Source organism: Myotis myotis, unplaced genomic scaffold (assembly GCF_014108235.1).
Source record: "Myotis myotis isolate mMyoMyo1 unplaced genomic scaffold, mMyoMyo1.p scaffold_m19_p_2, whole genome shotgun sequence".
NCBI classification, from domain to species: domain Eukaryota; kingdom Metazoa; phylum Chordata; class Mammalia; order Chiroptera; family Vespertilionidae; genus Myotis; species Myotis myotis.
The window spans coordinates 35839872-35854979 of record NW_023416324.1 but is presented as its reverse complement, the minus strand read 5'-3'; the positions used below and the strand labels follow the sequence as shown (position 1 = coordinate 35854979).

Below are 15108 nucleotides of genomic sequence, written 5' to 3'. Positions count from 1 at the left end.
ACCCTGGTCTCTCGGACTCTGAGGCCCGTGTGTTTGCCACTGTGCCGGGCAGGGCACACAGAGCTCAGCTGAATGCTCCTTTATAATTAGAGTCACAGAGGCTCCTGGCTTCCTTGCTGATCTGCAAGCCTCCATCCAGCCCCCAGATCCCAAATCCCTCCTAATCCTGGGAGAGAGGCAGCCCCCGTGGTCACGTCTGTCAACAGCTCTGAGAGCCCTCCCTGGGCCTCTCACCTCCCGTATGAGCAGGTAAGCGGCAGGCGAGGGCCTGGGCTGCAAGGATAGGGGATTTCCCAACTCTGGTTGAAATCTGTCACAACATTAATGTTAATTAAGCCCCGTTAATTCAGCCCTCTGCTTACGCAGAGCTCCTGACAGCAGATTACTCATAAGTGAGGCGGTAAATTTATTGCTGCATTTCCCCAAACACTCAGCAGCAAAGAAGGCGCCCCTGGCCTGCTCCCCGGGAGAAGGCAGAGGCAAGGCCTGCCAACCTGAACCTCCGTGCTCTCGTGGCCCAGAGAATGGGCCAGGGCTCACCTTGGTCCACCAGAGCAGGCTGCCTGGAGGTGTAGTGAGCTCCCTGTCACTGGAGGCATGTAACAGGAGGGCAGGGAGCACTGCAAGTCCCCCTGGACCAGCCTATTACTCTCCAACGCGTCCATCTCACACAGGAGACTGCGGGGGCCCTGTGCTTTGTTTCCTCTCCTGGTGCCTTGGAGTCACACAGTAGGGCTCATAGGGCAAGTTTGGATCGTAATGTGAGCCCAGAACTACAGTCTGACAGGAGCCTGGCAGCCTTGCAGGGACTGAGCTCCCTGACTGCTGAGGTGTGCAGGCTGGGCAAGACAACCCTGCCAGGGCTGCCGCGAAGGGGTCTCTCCCTGTCTGGGGTCGAGGGGCGCTCTTGGAATCAGGATCAGGCCCATGTTTTGAGTCCAACCTTCCTTGCTAGGCTAGGCATCAACCCTCCAGGTGAGCGCTCAGCCTCTCCTAGGTGCAGGGGGAGCCCCTCTACCTTCCAGGGCCCCTTTCCCTCTCCCTAGGACCTGCTTCCCTCCTTGGCCTCAGGCTGGGCCATGTTTGGGACATTTGGAACAAACCCATGCTCTGGGTTCCTGGAATATTTTTAAATTAATTAGAGCATTAAATGGTAGCCCTCTGGGAGCATCCCACCATCTGGTTGTCACAGGAAAGGCCGGAAAAGCTATGATTATTTGTCTGTAGTGTGTGAGAGTCATATGAAGCCACCTGTGCACATGTGGGTGTGTGGTCTGTGTGCTGCGGCAACATGTGCACAGTGCAGCATGTGTGTCTGAGTATGTTCAGCATATGGTGCACGTCTGAGTGTGCAAATGTGTGCCTGTCTGCACATACATGTGCTGTGTGCATGGGCCTGAGGTCTGCACGTCTGCTTGGGCACACTTCTGTGCCCGGCTCTAGCTTTTGGTACAATGAGTCAGGCAGAGAGAGGGCCCCCTCCCATCCCCTCCTGGCCGAGGTGGTGGTCACAGGGGCAGTGGGGCAGGGCTAAATTTAGCAAGTGCACCGCTGACCTGCAAGGGCAGGGAGGGTGGGATTCTTGTCCCCTGTTTGACAGATGGGGAAGCCCAGGTCCTCCCAAGCACAGAGCCAGGGCCTGAAGGGGCCAGGACTGGGGCTCCCTGGCCGGTGCTCTCTCTCCTCCAGTAGGCTGTGGCCCCGGCCAGTGCTTCATGCTTCTGCCACCTTTTTGCTATCGGATTTTCATGTGGCACAGAGAGGTTCTTGAGAGGGTATCACCCCTCTTCTCAGGGTTGCTCAGAGGGCAAGGTCAGGGCTTGTACTGCAGATCCTTCCCGTTGCATAGAGGAGGCAGCTGGGCCGCTGGCCTGGCCCAGGGTTGTGTCAAGGCAGAAGACTGGGCGGATGGATGGTCCTGAGCCCGTCCTGTCCCTTTCTGAGCCTCACAGGCGGGTGTAAGAACTAAGTGAAGAGGTGCGTACCGGGGCTTTGTAAACCTTACGATGCAGTGGACAGAGGCGCGTCACACTGTGATCAAGGCCACGTATCGGGTGCCCTCCCCAGCCTTGCTCTGCCAAGGATAATAATCGTTATGGGATTAGCTGGGGACGCCACTTCTGAAACAGCCAGACCTGTGAGCCCAGCTGGCTGTCCAGCAACACCTCCCCCTGGACCTTTTCTCTAAGGAGCAGCCCTTCTGCTCTATGTGTGGAGACACCAAGTTAGGAAGAACCAAGGCCAGGCCTCCTGATGCCCTTTAACACTGTAACAGAAACTTCCTGAGGACCCCCACCCGCTGTGTGCAAAGCCTGGGGCTGGGGGAGCAACTGAGAAGAGCTGGGAGGAGCTTCTGTCCCTGAGTATTTTCTAAGTCCAGGCTTTATGTTGGGAAAGATTCGCAGTCGGCAGGGCTAGGGAGGGCACCAGATATGTGGTCTTGACCACGGTGTGACAGTGCCTCTGGGCCAGGCCTCATCTGTCCACTGCATTCTGGCTTGAATCCTGCAAGTCAGAATTCATCATCCCAGCTTTAGATGAGGAAAACACAGGCTCCAGTGGCCCAGTGAGCTGCCTGAGGTCACAGCCAGGAAGGGGCAAAGCCAGGGTTTGAGCCCTGGTTTCTTAATCTGCTCCTGGTGGGAAGAGGGCACAGCAGGCAGCAGTTAGCATCTTCCAAACCTCTGTGCCAGGAGAGGATGTCCACTTGAAGAAAAGCCCGAGGTGGGTGGGGTCGTCACGGGTGGCAGGCACGCTAGAGAGCAAGCTGTTCCAGAAGTGGCTTCTCCTGCATCTAAGCTGTAGTGGCACCCACCCTGCTGGCTCAGAACCTCAGGGTGACGGGCACCCTGCCTCAGGCTCTGAGAAGTGGCAGGGGTGGTGGAGGTCTGGGCCAGGATGCCAGTGGGAAGTGACGTCTGCTGGCACCTGCCCCACTCCCTCCCTCTGCTCACTTCCCACAGCATGTCTGTCTCCTTTGGCCCAGCTCTGGCCAGAGCCTCCTAGCCATCCTGCTGGGCCCCTGGCCGGAGGCATTGAGCCGTGGCCCGCAGCCATTGCTCTGCCCACGCTGCCTGCCTCATGCGTGGGTGGTCTCCACCAGAGCCTTGAGCCCAGCCCTACAGGATATGGCCACCTCTTAAGGTCTTACCTAACCACAGGACTTGCACCTGACAGGGCACTGGTACAGAGTAGGCCCCTACTTGATGCTTTTGTTTCCAGCAGCAGAGACCCGAAATGTTCCCATTAGAAGAGGATCTACAGAAGCTCCGCCCTCCCAGACTCCCTCCCAGGAACACAGGACTGAGGGGCGTGAGCAGGGCAAGGGGGGGCCCGATGGCCCCTACACTGAGCTCTCCCTGAAGAGGGCCTGGGACATCTCTGCCCCGAGCACTTGCCAAGCAGCCCAGTGGCAATTTGTGGGCCCGCCTTCCCCCCACCCTTGCGGACCATCTCGCAAGAACAGGGGATTTTCCCTCGTTCCCATCATTAGGGTGCCAGGGCCAACAAACGGCCGAATCCAGATGAGCCCAGGGCCACAGTCACAGTCTCTTTTGGGGTTTGCTCTTTATTTCTAGCAGTTTTGAGAAGGCTGAAGTAATTGGTATTCCACACAGGTTAATAGAATTGCTGCCTCCTCAGTATTATGCCTTAATTTCCTTTATCGCATAGCAAGTTGGAATTAATCTCCCCTCTCCATCCCTTTTCCCACCGAAACCTATTACCGGTCTGTCTGCTGGTTAAAGTCATTTTGTGGCAGCTCTTGGCTCCTTGCCACTTCCCTAGGAATCTTTCTGATCAGAGCCAAAGAACAAGGAGGGGTGAAAAATCCATTTGTACCAAGTGGGGATCTCCTGTTGAGAACTTATTTCCCTCCCTGCACAGAGGAAGGAGCACGTCGAGCCCCAGCCCCAGCCGGCACAGCTGACTGGGTCCCCTGTCGCTGAGAGCATTCAAGGAGCGGAATGGCCATATGTCAGCGGTGGGAAGGAGGGCTCCTGCATGGTGGGAGGAAGAGCGGGCCTTTGCCACCTGGTGCCCGGAGTCCTCTGTGGCTCGAAGCTTCTAGGGTTCTGTTTTCTCACTTTGGGTTTACAGTTCTCTCTGTGATTTCAAAGTTGGAAAGATTCTGTGAATTCATGGTCCTAACATTGGGCCGTCTAGGTTTAGGTACATTTTTGTTTTGTTTTGTTAAGCCTCACCTGATGATATTTTTTTCACTGCTTTTCAGAATAAGTGGAAAGGAGGGAGGAGAGGGAGGGAGGGAGAGAGGGAGAGAGAGAGAAACATCGATGTGAGAGAGACACATCAACTGGTTGCCTCCAGCACGAGCCTGGACTGGGGGCCTGGAGTGAACCCGCAACCCAGGTGTGTGCCCTTGATCAGGAATGAAACCCGTGACCCTTTGGTGCATGGCCTGATGGTCTAACCACCCAGCTCACCGGCCAGGGCTAGGTTTAAGTGCTTTCCAATTGTGTGTTTTAAGATTCCAAGATCCTATCCTGGAATTGGAGATTCTGTTCTGTGATTCTAAGGCTATTTTATGATTCCGTGAGCCTCTTAAGCTGCAATTCTGTGCCATGACCAGGTCTTGGGAGGGCTTTGCTGAGGCTGCCTTGGGAGTGTGGCCTCAGGCCAGGCCAGCTCTAGCCTCAGTTTCCCCATTTATAAAATGTGAGATTTGGACCAGATGGCCTCCAGGGCCTGACCTCCCAATGTGCTCTGCCTGCAGCCCCTGTGAGCACTTTCTGAGCCTCCCCCTATGGTGCTCCACCTGCACCGGCCACCCCCCAGCACCTCAGGGGACCTAGAAGCTTTTCCCACCTGAGCCAAGCCCTTGTCCACCTGCCCACAGCCCTCTCCCATTCCAGCAGGAAGGAACCCGCTCTCCTCCGAAGTCCCTGCAGGAGAACCAGTGGGTGGTGGTAAGAAATAAGCCAGATCGTTGACAAGAGCTCTGTGGCTTCTTTGCTCTACAGCTCACCATATAAGTTCAACATCTATAATACCCTTTCATTCTCACCCCCTCCCCGAGGGTGTAGTTATCGGTTGTTAGCCCCATTTTATAGATGAGGAAACTGAGGCTCTGAGAGGTTAACTCACCTGTAGTCACACTGGTCGTGCCAGGACCCTGCATCACACAGCCTCAGGCCGCCTGAGTGACTCTAGCCTAAGTAGCCCGAGGTGGTCAGTGTGACGAGGAAGCCGGGGGGGCCCTGGGCCATCCTCCTAGGAATCTGCTACCTGGAGGGTTGTGGCCCCCACACATGCTTTCCTGCTGGAACCAATCCCTGGGATCAGTGGTCAGCAAAATGCGGCCCCTTGAGTGTGGCTCTTCCGCAAAATACCACGTGCAGGCACGGACGTACAGTGCGATTGAAACTTCGTGGCCACACTCAAGGGGCCAAAGAGCCGCGTGTGGCTCGCGAGCCGCAGTTTGCCGACCACTGCCTGGGATGTTAAAGGACTTTGGAGAACGGAGCCCATTTCCTTCCAAAAGCACAAAAAGCCAAAAAAGAAACCACCTTCTCCACCTGCTTTTAGGATCTACCTTCTTCTGGATCAAACAAGATTTCTCAAGGTGGGCTTCCCCCGCACCTACTGGCTGCCGGCCAAAGTCACCCCTTTTCTGAGGTTCAACCTACAGGCTCCCTGCTCTGCCCCAGCCCCTCAGAGGCCCCTGGGTTCAGCATCCTTGTTTCCAGGCTGGGGGCACTGAGGCCTGAAGAGGGGAGGTGACTGTCTGAGGTCGCGCAATGGCCTCACCACCCTCGATTCTAATCAGGACCATCTTATCTGGTCTGGGCTGTGACTGTTACAGCTGAATCCCTGGCTCCTCGGCTTGGCTGTACACTGTGAGGGAAGGTCCGCCTCTCATCTTTTTATTTTCTTGTAGAGCATTATGGGTAAGATCACCTGGGTTCTGGTTCTGCCTTGAGCTCTATGACCTTGGGACAGTCCACTGCCATTCAAGGACTCTGCCTCCTCACCTCTCAAAAATGGTGATCCCCCCGCCCCCACCTACCCACCTCACAGAGCTGCTGGGTCGGGGCTCTAACCTGCTACTCAGCACTGCACCCACTCAGGATCCCCATCCTGCAGACTTCCTGTGGGCCCTGCTGAGTTTCTAACCAGTCTCTTTGTCCCCCTAACGCCCCCATGGTCCTCTTCTGGGGCCCCTGATGTCAGCACCCTTCCCCTGTCTCCATGGAGCACCTACCCTGAGCCACTCGGGTGCTCTGATGTCCTCCTCACCCAGTAGCACACCGGCTGCCCCTCCTAGGAGCAGGTGCTGACCACGCAGGCTCGCAGCACTCAGCCCTGCCCACACACCTGGCGTGCCCTCCATCAGCCCTCCCACTCTCCACCTGGGGAGACACCCAAGGCAGGCTTGTGAGTGGGGCACACCTAACTCCTTTTGTAACCAGACAACCAAGGGGTCTGGGCTGCCTGTCACTACTTGAGCCAATTAAGCAGAGACAGGGTTGAATCATATATGAGCCTTTATTCCAATAATGCGGGCAGCATGGGAGAGCAGCAGGTCATCCACAAAAATCTGCTCTCCACTTCCCAGAAGCCAGCTGCTTATATTGGGTAGAAGGACAAAGATTACGTAGGAAAGTCAGAATTCCAGGCATGGGAAAGGAGGCGAGGTATAATGGTTACAGGTTACAGGCAATGCGGGCTGGCGGGGAGGGGGTGCCTCTGGGCACCTCCGGGGCAGATTACAGGCATTAGGGGCTGGGGATTGCAAGGGTGAGCGCCTCCAGGACTAGATTGTTTATCTTTCCATACTGGTAGCGGTTCTCGGGGATGGACTGCATTCCGATGTTGGCTCCCATGTCCCAGGGTATGCAACTCTCAGCCCGGTTAGAATGCGCTTTCTCTAACCAGAACAGTACAGTCTCGATTAACAGAGCATGATTAATATTTCTTATACTTGTAGCTAGTCCCCAATATTCTATTTCTACCTCTAACACTTTCTCCTCCCACGACTAGATGAGGAGACTGAGGCACGGGGAGGGTAAGGGACTCGTCTGAGGTCACTCCTGAGGTCAAGGGCAGCCTGAGGAGTGCCCAGGATTCCAAGGCCCATACCAGTCAGAGGCTCTCTCAACCGCCCCCCTCTCCCCAAATCCTAGCCTGGGTTTGTGGAACTTCCCCAGAGGAACTCTATGAAGGGCTTTTGCAGCCCAGAGCCCAGCTACAATGAGGGGAAGGTTTGCATCTCATGAGGCTGGCTTCATGGTGGTAGCTGAGCCGCAGTCCCCGGCTCGCTGAGCTGGCGGGATGGCCAATTTGGTGGAGGACTCCCTGGCCTCCTCAGGCTGCCAGCAGGGTCCTAGATCTTCACCTGGACACTGCCAGCCAGGGTGGGTGCAGCCTGGAAGGGCTGGCTGCAGACACTGCCCAGGTGTTACCTGCCAAAACTATGGCGACAGAATAAACACCTTCTGGAGAATTGAGCTTGCTAATGTTCTGCCCTTGGTGCTCTGGGCCCCAGCAGACCCCTCCTTTTGGCCTTGTTGGAGGTGGAGGGCGTTGTCAGACCATCAGCACTGATGCTCGAGTGGCCTGGAGGCGTGGGAGGGTTTTCCCAGTGAGATGGAAGGAGTCTGCTGCCTGGTGGAGCTGCACAAGCCCAGGGACCTGGTGGGACAGCCCTCGGTCTGCCCATGAGCGGTGAGTGGATATGGAGGCGGGGCAGCCAAGGATGCAGAGCAGGCACAGGTAGCGGGGCAGCTTGACGTGGTCCCTAGTTCCTGCTCAGACACGTGGTCACGTTCTAGGGGGAGGGGGCCCAGTGGGAGAAGGAAGGATGGCTTCCAGAGTGTGGGGAGGCCCCAGCAGGGCAGTGGCTACTGACTCTGGATTTACAGCCCCCGATCTGGAGCCACAGGAGGGAACGGGACCGCGCATGTTCCCTCCCTCTGCCAGCCTCACCCTGAGCCCTGGAGGGTAATACCATACCTTAAAAGCAAAGGGACGTAGAGACCATCTTGTCCAACCAGTTATTTCGTGGGGAAGCAAGGCGTAGAGAAGGAGGACTTACACACGGTCACATGGTAGAGCCAGGCCCCCAGCCAGGGGTGGGAGAAACCAATGCTAATCCCATTCACAGTGAAATAATCTTTTTTTTAAAAATTTTTTAAAATTGATTTCAGAGAGGAAGGGAGAGGGAGAGAGAGAGAGAAACATCAATGATGAGGAAGAGTCATTGATTGGCTGCCTCCTGCACGCTCCCCACTGGGGATCGAGCCTGCAACCTGGGCATGACCTGGAATCACACCGTGACCTCCTGGTTCATAGGTCAATGCTTGACCATTGAGCTGCACCGGCCAGGCCGCAATGAAATAATCTTAACCTTCAAATAAAAGCCAGCAGCCTCTCTGGCACAGACTTACGCAGCTTCACAGAGTGACGCCCTCGCTCTCAGGCTTCCTGCAGGGCATTGAGGCTCCCTGGCTGGCCAGCGAGGAGCTGGGGGTAGTGGAAAGCGCATACCAGCCTCCTGAGCAAGAAGCCCTGGGCCAGCACAGAGGGCGTGCCCCAAGAGACCCACCCAGTCCCAGGAGATGGATTTCCCAATAGTCGGTGTCGCTGTCCTTTACCACCAGGCTGGCCCAGTGGGGCTCCTCCGTCCAGCCTAGTTGGTGAAATCATTTGCATTTTCCACTTAGCCAGGGCTGCTTCCCAGCATGGGCAGCCACTGCCTCCTGGCCAGAGGTGCTGTCTGCCTGAGGAGTGGGAGGAAGGACTCCCCCAGACAGGCGGGCATCATCTCTCCCTCATTCACTCCCTCACACCTCCAGGCTGTGGGGCAGGAATGACTGGCCTGTCTCCTGCTCCCTCTGCAGAGGCAAACCCTATCTAAGCTGCTGACTGAGACACAGCCCCTGGTAGGGAGGGAAGGGGGAGGGGGCACCCACAGCACACTGGCAGCTCTGACTCGTGCAGCTCTGCCCTGTGTGGGTTCTCGGGCGCCTCTGGCCTGGCCTCCTCACTCCTGGCTGCAGGGCTCTGTCCAGGGAGTCCTGGGTTCCCCACTTGAAGCCAGTGGGGAAGTGGAGCCATGGAATCCCCCCACCCCCAGTTCAGGAAGGTCCCATGGTCAGAGGAGGCTGAGTCCCCACTGGGGCCAGCAAGTGCTCCGGCCGGAGTGGAGGGGCCGGTGGCTGGGAGCCAGGCCGGCTCTGGCTGGAGGTCGCAGGGCCTTCCAGCCTCCTGTCCTCTGGAGGCTTCCACGCTGAAAGTACCCTGTGTTTTCCTCTGGCTGATTCCTGGAGACCTACAATCCTAATGCCAAGTGGTGGCCCAAACCCAGGGTGGGCAGGCCTATCCTAAAAGATGGGCAGAGCCATGGGTACCCCTCCATGTCCTGCCTGCTCCTCTAAGCAGCACCCTGCATGGTGCAGCCGCCAGCCGGGACCCATGCTGATTCTCTCCACCTCTCCCACTCCCATCTCCCCCACCCCTCCAGCTGCCACTGGCCCAGTACCTCCTGCATCACAAATCACTGGGACAGGAAGACCCCTTTGTCGCCGGTCCCTCAGAGACGCTCGTCTTCCCCGTGGCGACAGGGAGTCCCACATACCCCAGCGAGGGCTTGGACCTCCCTTGGCGACAGGGCTGGGGTCGGGCAGTGTCCGAGAGCAGCTGGGCTGTGCTGGGCCTGGGGGAGGGACTTGGCCGTGGAAAGCCCCAGGTGACCTTTCCGGGGGGGCCTCAGGCAGCACCATGAACCACAACCTTCTCTGTCTTAAAGTTACAGACCCAGAATGTCCGCTGTCGGGGGTCCTTAAAGATCTGTTCCCATGAGGAAACTGAGGCCAGAGTGGGAAGAGGTCACACGGTCTGTCAAGGGGCAGGGCCATGAGTATTCTCTGAGCACCTTGGTGTCAGACCCCGTGTGTGGCCGTGTGAGGGGGCCGCTGCGATGAAGGAAATGCTGGGGAAGCATAACCGAGGGGCCAGGGGACACCAGGCTGAGGCCACTGCCAACTTAAAAGCAAGGCTGCCCTCCCCAGGGTGGTCCCCTTTACTCTTCCATCTTCTCCAACCCTTCACAGGCTCACCCCACCGGTCCATTTCCTCTTTCTCCCTCGGTGGGAGGAGAGGCTGGGTGAGGAAGCAGACTCAGATGTCACCTGCTGATGGATGGTGGTGGCCAGAGCCCCGGAGCCCGCCGGGCCCCACAAAACCCGGAGCTGAGCCCCGCCGACCACACTCTGGGTGTCGGGACACTGTGGGAACAGTCGGCTTCTCTGGCACCACCAAGAGCCTTGAGTCTGACTGTCAGTGTGTGGACTGAGACACTGTCCCTTGTAGGGATGGAAGGTGGGGGCATCCACAGCTCACTGGCAGGTCTGACTCATGCAGTGGCTGTCCTGAGTCCTGTCACAGGGCGGAGGGTGAGCGGACCCGTGGCGCAGTCTCAGAACCTTGGTTACTAGGGGGTGAGAACCTTAAGCGCATCACACACCTGGGGAGGCGTCAGGGTCAGGTGTGACCCACAGCTGCCGAGAGCCCGGGTTTCATGGCCCACCAGCCCGTGGGCGGAAATGGGGAAACAGCTGCTGAGCTTCCCCTCCTGCTTCCTGGAGTGCAGCTTCACGTTCACGTGGGGGTTTCACTGGGAACAAGGGTTCCTCTGCTTAAAATAAAGAGCGAGTTCTCCAGGCCCTGCTGGGACGCAGCTCCCTGCCAGGCCCCGCCGCAGCCTGCGAGGACCGCTGGCTCTGGCGGTGGGTGAGTGGGCGCAGGGGAGGGGCTCCCCGAGGGGGTGCAGGTTGCTCTGGGCCACCGGCTCCTCCCCCTCTCACTCCTGCTGTGTTGTTGCCGAAGCCAGAGAACACTTGGGGTCTGTCGTCCGTTGACTGGGGTGACAGTTTAATAGTAGCTTCCTGGGCTGTCATTTAAATCTGCCTGCCAGGTTAGCAGGCCAGAGGCGGGCTGGCACGCCCCCTGCCCCCACCCCGGATCTTCCTTCTGCTGGCAGCGGTTGTCTTGGCAACGCCAGGGTCTGGCGAGCTCTGGGAAGGGTAACCGTGGGGGGAGCAGCCCTTTCATCTCCCTGGTTCGGGTACAAGTGGCCCAGCTGTCTTAGGGCTGGGCTGCAGGGCCGGAGCCAGGCCACCCCGAGCCAGGCTGCCAGCGCTGGTCCAGGCCGGGAGAGGAGGTGGGAGCAGATGAGTCCCTCTGTGCACTGACCGCCAACGTGGGGCTTTACATCTTTGCCCTCTCAGACTCTCGCCTGCCCTGGGAGGGGAGGGGACATGCCCCAGTGTTAAGCTGGAACCCACCTTGCCTATGGGTCTCTGTCCTCACAGAATATTCCCCGGAGCCCAGAGTCTGTCTGTAGAAACCAGAGGGCAGACAGAGCCTGCAGCCCTGACGTCTCGTCTTCCTGTCCTGTGTGGCCTGCTATCAATCCCCCTCCCCCATGCTGGGCTCTCCTCTGGACATGTCCCTGCTCTGAGGACTGGGATGGTGTCTCGTCAGCTTCGCTCTGGGCCAGGTACTCTGGGAACGCCTTCTCCTCTAGTCACTGCTTGGTGGAGCCGGCCCAGGAACAGAAAATTGGATACGAGCATCTGCTGTGTGACCACAGGCCAGTCTCTCCCCTCTGGGCCTCATCTGTAGAATGAGGGGCTGGCACTGCAGCCATGTCTCCCGGGGTGTGGTTCATTAGACCACTTGTTTCAGGGAAAAGGACATACATGGCAACCAAAATAGAAGTTGCTTGGCTAACAAGTTTGGGAAATGCTGGAGGGAACTGTCAATTTGATACCTTTAGTGCAGGCTTTCTCGGGGCTTTCGTAAGCCAGTGGGCACCGTGGATCTCCAAGAGGGAAAATAAGTGTCTTATCCCAAACATCCAGGGGGTTGGCCACCTGCTCCATGTCCTGCCCTCTGCCGGCCTCCTCCTCTGCTAGGGAGGCCCAGCAGCTGAGAGCCGGAAGTTTGGTTGGCTGCTAGGAAGCAGCCCTGTGCTGAGCCGAGGCTGGGTGTCTCTGGGTGAAAGGCCAGCCCCTGCGCCGGGCTCTGAGGAGGTGGGGTGAGCTGGCCCTGACCTAGGGAGCTCCCAGGTCCCCAACCCTGCCTGGCCATTCTGTCCATGTCCCAGGCCCTGTGACCCTGGAATGCCCTTCGTCGCTCTCCTCGCTCCCACAGCTTGGCCGACTCCTCTTCCCTGAATACGGTCCCTTCCTCCCGGAAGCCTTTCCTGACCCCTAGACGTGGTGGGACCGGGAGTCAGAATCTCTGGGTGCAGGTGCAGCCCTCCCACGGACAGTGCTGTGACTCTGAGCAGCCACTTCCTTCTGCCCCTGGTGTTCTGGCTTATAGAACGGCCGAGCTCATAGAGGCCTTCGAGGCTCTGACTCGACAGAGCCCTGTGATTGCCAAGAGGAAGCCACGCCAAGCGGTTCCACCTGGCAGCCCAGGCTGATCTCTGTTTTGAAGCCCCCTGTATGCACGGGGCTGTGAGATGAGCGTGGGAGGGAATAACTGTGAAGGATGCATATTGTCTTGGGGAGGATGCCTCTGGGGGTGGGTGCTGGCAGGTGCTGAGTGATCATAATAATTTCACAAGATCATAGACTCTGGGTACAGAGAGGGGCCTCAGATGCAGTCGGCACCACACCTCCACTTCCATATGAGGAGGCAGGCCCTCATCTGTGACTGATGGGCCCAATGTCACACCCACAGCTGGGGCTGCTGGCTCCACACCCTGCAAACGTGCACCTTTATGCTTTCAGTTTATGCACTTAGCCCACTCACCAACAAGCCTGTGTGGTGAAGCAGGGAGATTATCCCCGAATGCAGATGAAGAAAGTGAGGCCCAGCCCTAGCCGGTTTGGCTCAGTGGATAGAGCATCGGCCTGTGGACTAAAGGGTCCCGGGTTCGACCCCGGTCAAGGGAACATGCCTGGGTTGTGGGCTCGATCCCCAGTGGGGGGCATGCAGGAGGCAGCCGATCAATGATTCTCTCTCATCACTGATGTTTCTATCTCTCTCTCTCCCTCTCCCTTCCTCTCTGAAATAAAAAATATATTAAGAAAGGAAGAAAGAAAGAAAGAAAGAAAGAGAGGAAGGAAGGAAGGAAGGAAGGAAGGAAGGAAGGAAGGAAGGAAGGAAGGAAGAAAAGGCTCAGAGAAGTTATATAACTTGCCAAAGGTCACACAGCCCACAGGTGGCAGAGCAGAGTTCGTTGGACCATGGGCTGTCTGACACTTTCCTTGGCCAGCATTCTTGTTATAAACAGCCATTCCCACTTCCTTTGTCCTGGATTTCCCATTCTCCCCCTTGGCCTGTGGAATCCCAAGCCCTTTGTGGCAGCTCATCTGTTGCCATGGCACCAGATTATGATGTCGCAGACCCTGGATGATTACATACTGCTCCTGGGCTGTGGAGTACAGGGACCCACAGAGGTGGGCATTGTCCAAGGGGCGACTGGCATGGAGGGACATGAATCCCTGGAAACAGGGAGCCACGGCCTCCCGCCCAGCTGGGGAATCACCCCGGGAGCTGGAGCCAAGGCTGCCATGGCCAAGAGAGCGGGGGCTGGCATGGCTTGTCCGACACCTCGGAAGACTGCCCAGCCCTCATCGCTTGGCAGTGCTGATGCAGCCTCTTGACGAGGGGCTGTCGGCTCAATTCCCTGGTCAGCCGGCACCGGGCGCTTGCTCGGGTCCCCCAGGGGAGCCTTTTGGCCTCTTCTGTGTCCGTGCTGCATGGGAAGCCACCGCCCCCACTTGCCCAGAGCACAGAGGAACTGGCCCAGGGTCACCGGGGGAGGAGGTGGCCGTGCCAGGATTCAGTCTCCGCTCTGACTCCAAATCCTTCCACGTTGTTACACTTGAGACAGGCCCATCAAGGTGGTTTAGTCTGGTCCCCGACCTAAAATGGCAGGCTGCCTGCCTCCGTTTCCCCAGGACAGCCCACGAGCAGAGCACCCGTTGGCATTGCCCAGGTTCATTCTGCTCACACTTATGGGCACAGTCCAGGAGAACACCTCATGCAGACACCTCCGGGCTATGTTGATCTGCCTGGACCGGTGGCTCCTGGAACCCACTCACACTGCACTTGCCAGAGTCCTCAGTCCTGTATTGCTGAGATGGCTGAGGGCCTTAGTGGAGGGAGCCTGTGCTTTGGCAGCTGCCACATGGAATTGAAATCCCACTTCTGCCACCACCACCCTCACCTCTTTGAGCCTCAATTTCCTCTTGTGTAAAATGGGATTAACAGCAGCTACCAGGGCATCTGACTATGAGGTCAAACTGTGGCCCTGCTTCCACCCATATGTGACCTTGGGCATGTAACTTAACACCCCTGGTTTTCCCCATGCGTCGAGCGGGACAAATGGGCCCCTTGTCGTGGGGTTTCCTGGGAAAGTGCCTCGCATGGGGACTGGCACACGGGACACACTCGGGGAATGTAGGAAGGAATGTTTCTCTTTTGGATGCTGAGCTTCTGGTGGAGAAACACTCCGCTGTCCCCGCTGGGAATGCCCACGTGCTGTGGTCATCACTGTCCTTATTTCAGGTGATTATGGGCCATGATTTACCTAATGGTGGTATTGATATCGGTGACCTACCATACCCCATGGTGCAGGGCTCGAGGGCTGCACAGGCTCCTGGCCTGGAGTCAGGACGGCTGGTTCTGGTCCCTGCCTTGCTGTTTCCCTGGGCTGACCCCGTCTCTGAGCCTCAGGCGCCCCATCTGTAGGTGGACTCTGATTCCTCTGGTTTCTTCTAGCCCTGCACAAAGGTGTTCTCCTATGGAAAGTGTGAAGAAAACATCCTAGCATGCAGATATACTGCAAGGATTCCACTGAAAAGAGAGGCAGGCCCAGCCGGTGTGGCTCAGTGGTTGAGCGTCAACCTATGACCCAGGAGATCACCTGGTCAGGGCACATGCCTAGGTTGTGGGCTCAATCCCCAGTAGGGGGTGTGTAGGAGGCAGCTGATCAATGATTTTCTCTAATCATTGATGTTTCTATCTCTCTCTCCCTCTCCCTTCCTCTCTAAAATAAATATATATATTTTTTAAAAAGAAAGGAGAGGCAGAAATTGGATGGATTCAGGAAACCCAGTCATGTTGCTC

General features: G+C 57.4%; 1 protein-coding gene across 8 annotated transcripts in view; it reads left to right on the top strand.

Annotated features, from left to right (window-relative positions):
* Nucleotides 1-15108, top strand: part of LRP8 (LDL receptor related protein 8) — a 75406-nt gene that overhangs the window by 19545 nt on the left and 40753 nt on the right. The window lies entirely within an intron of this gene.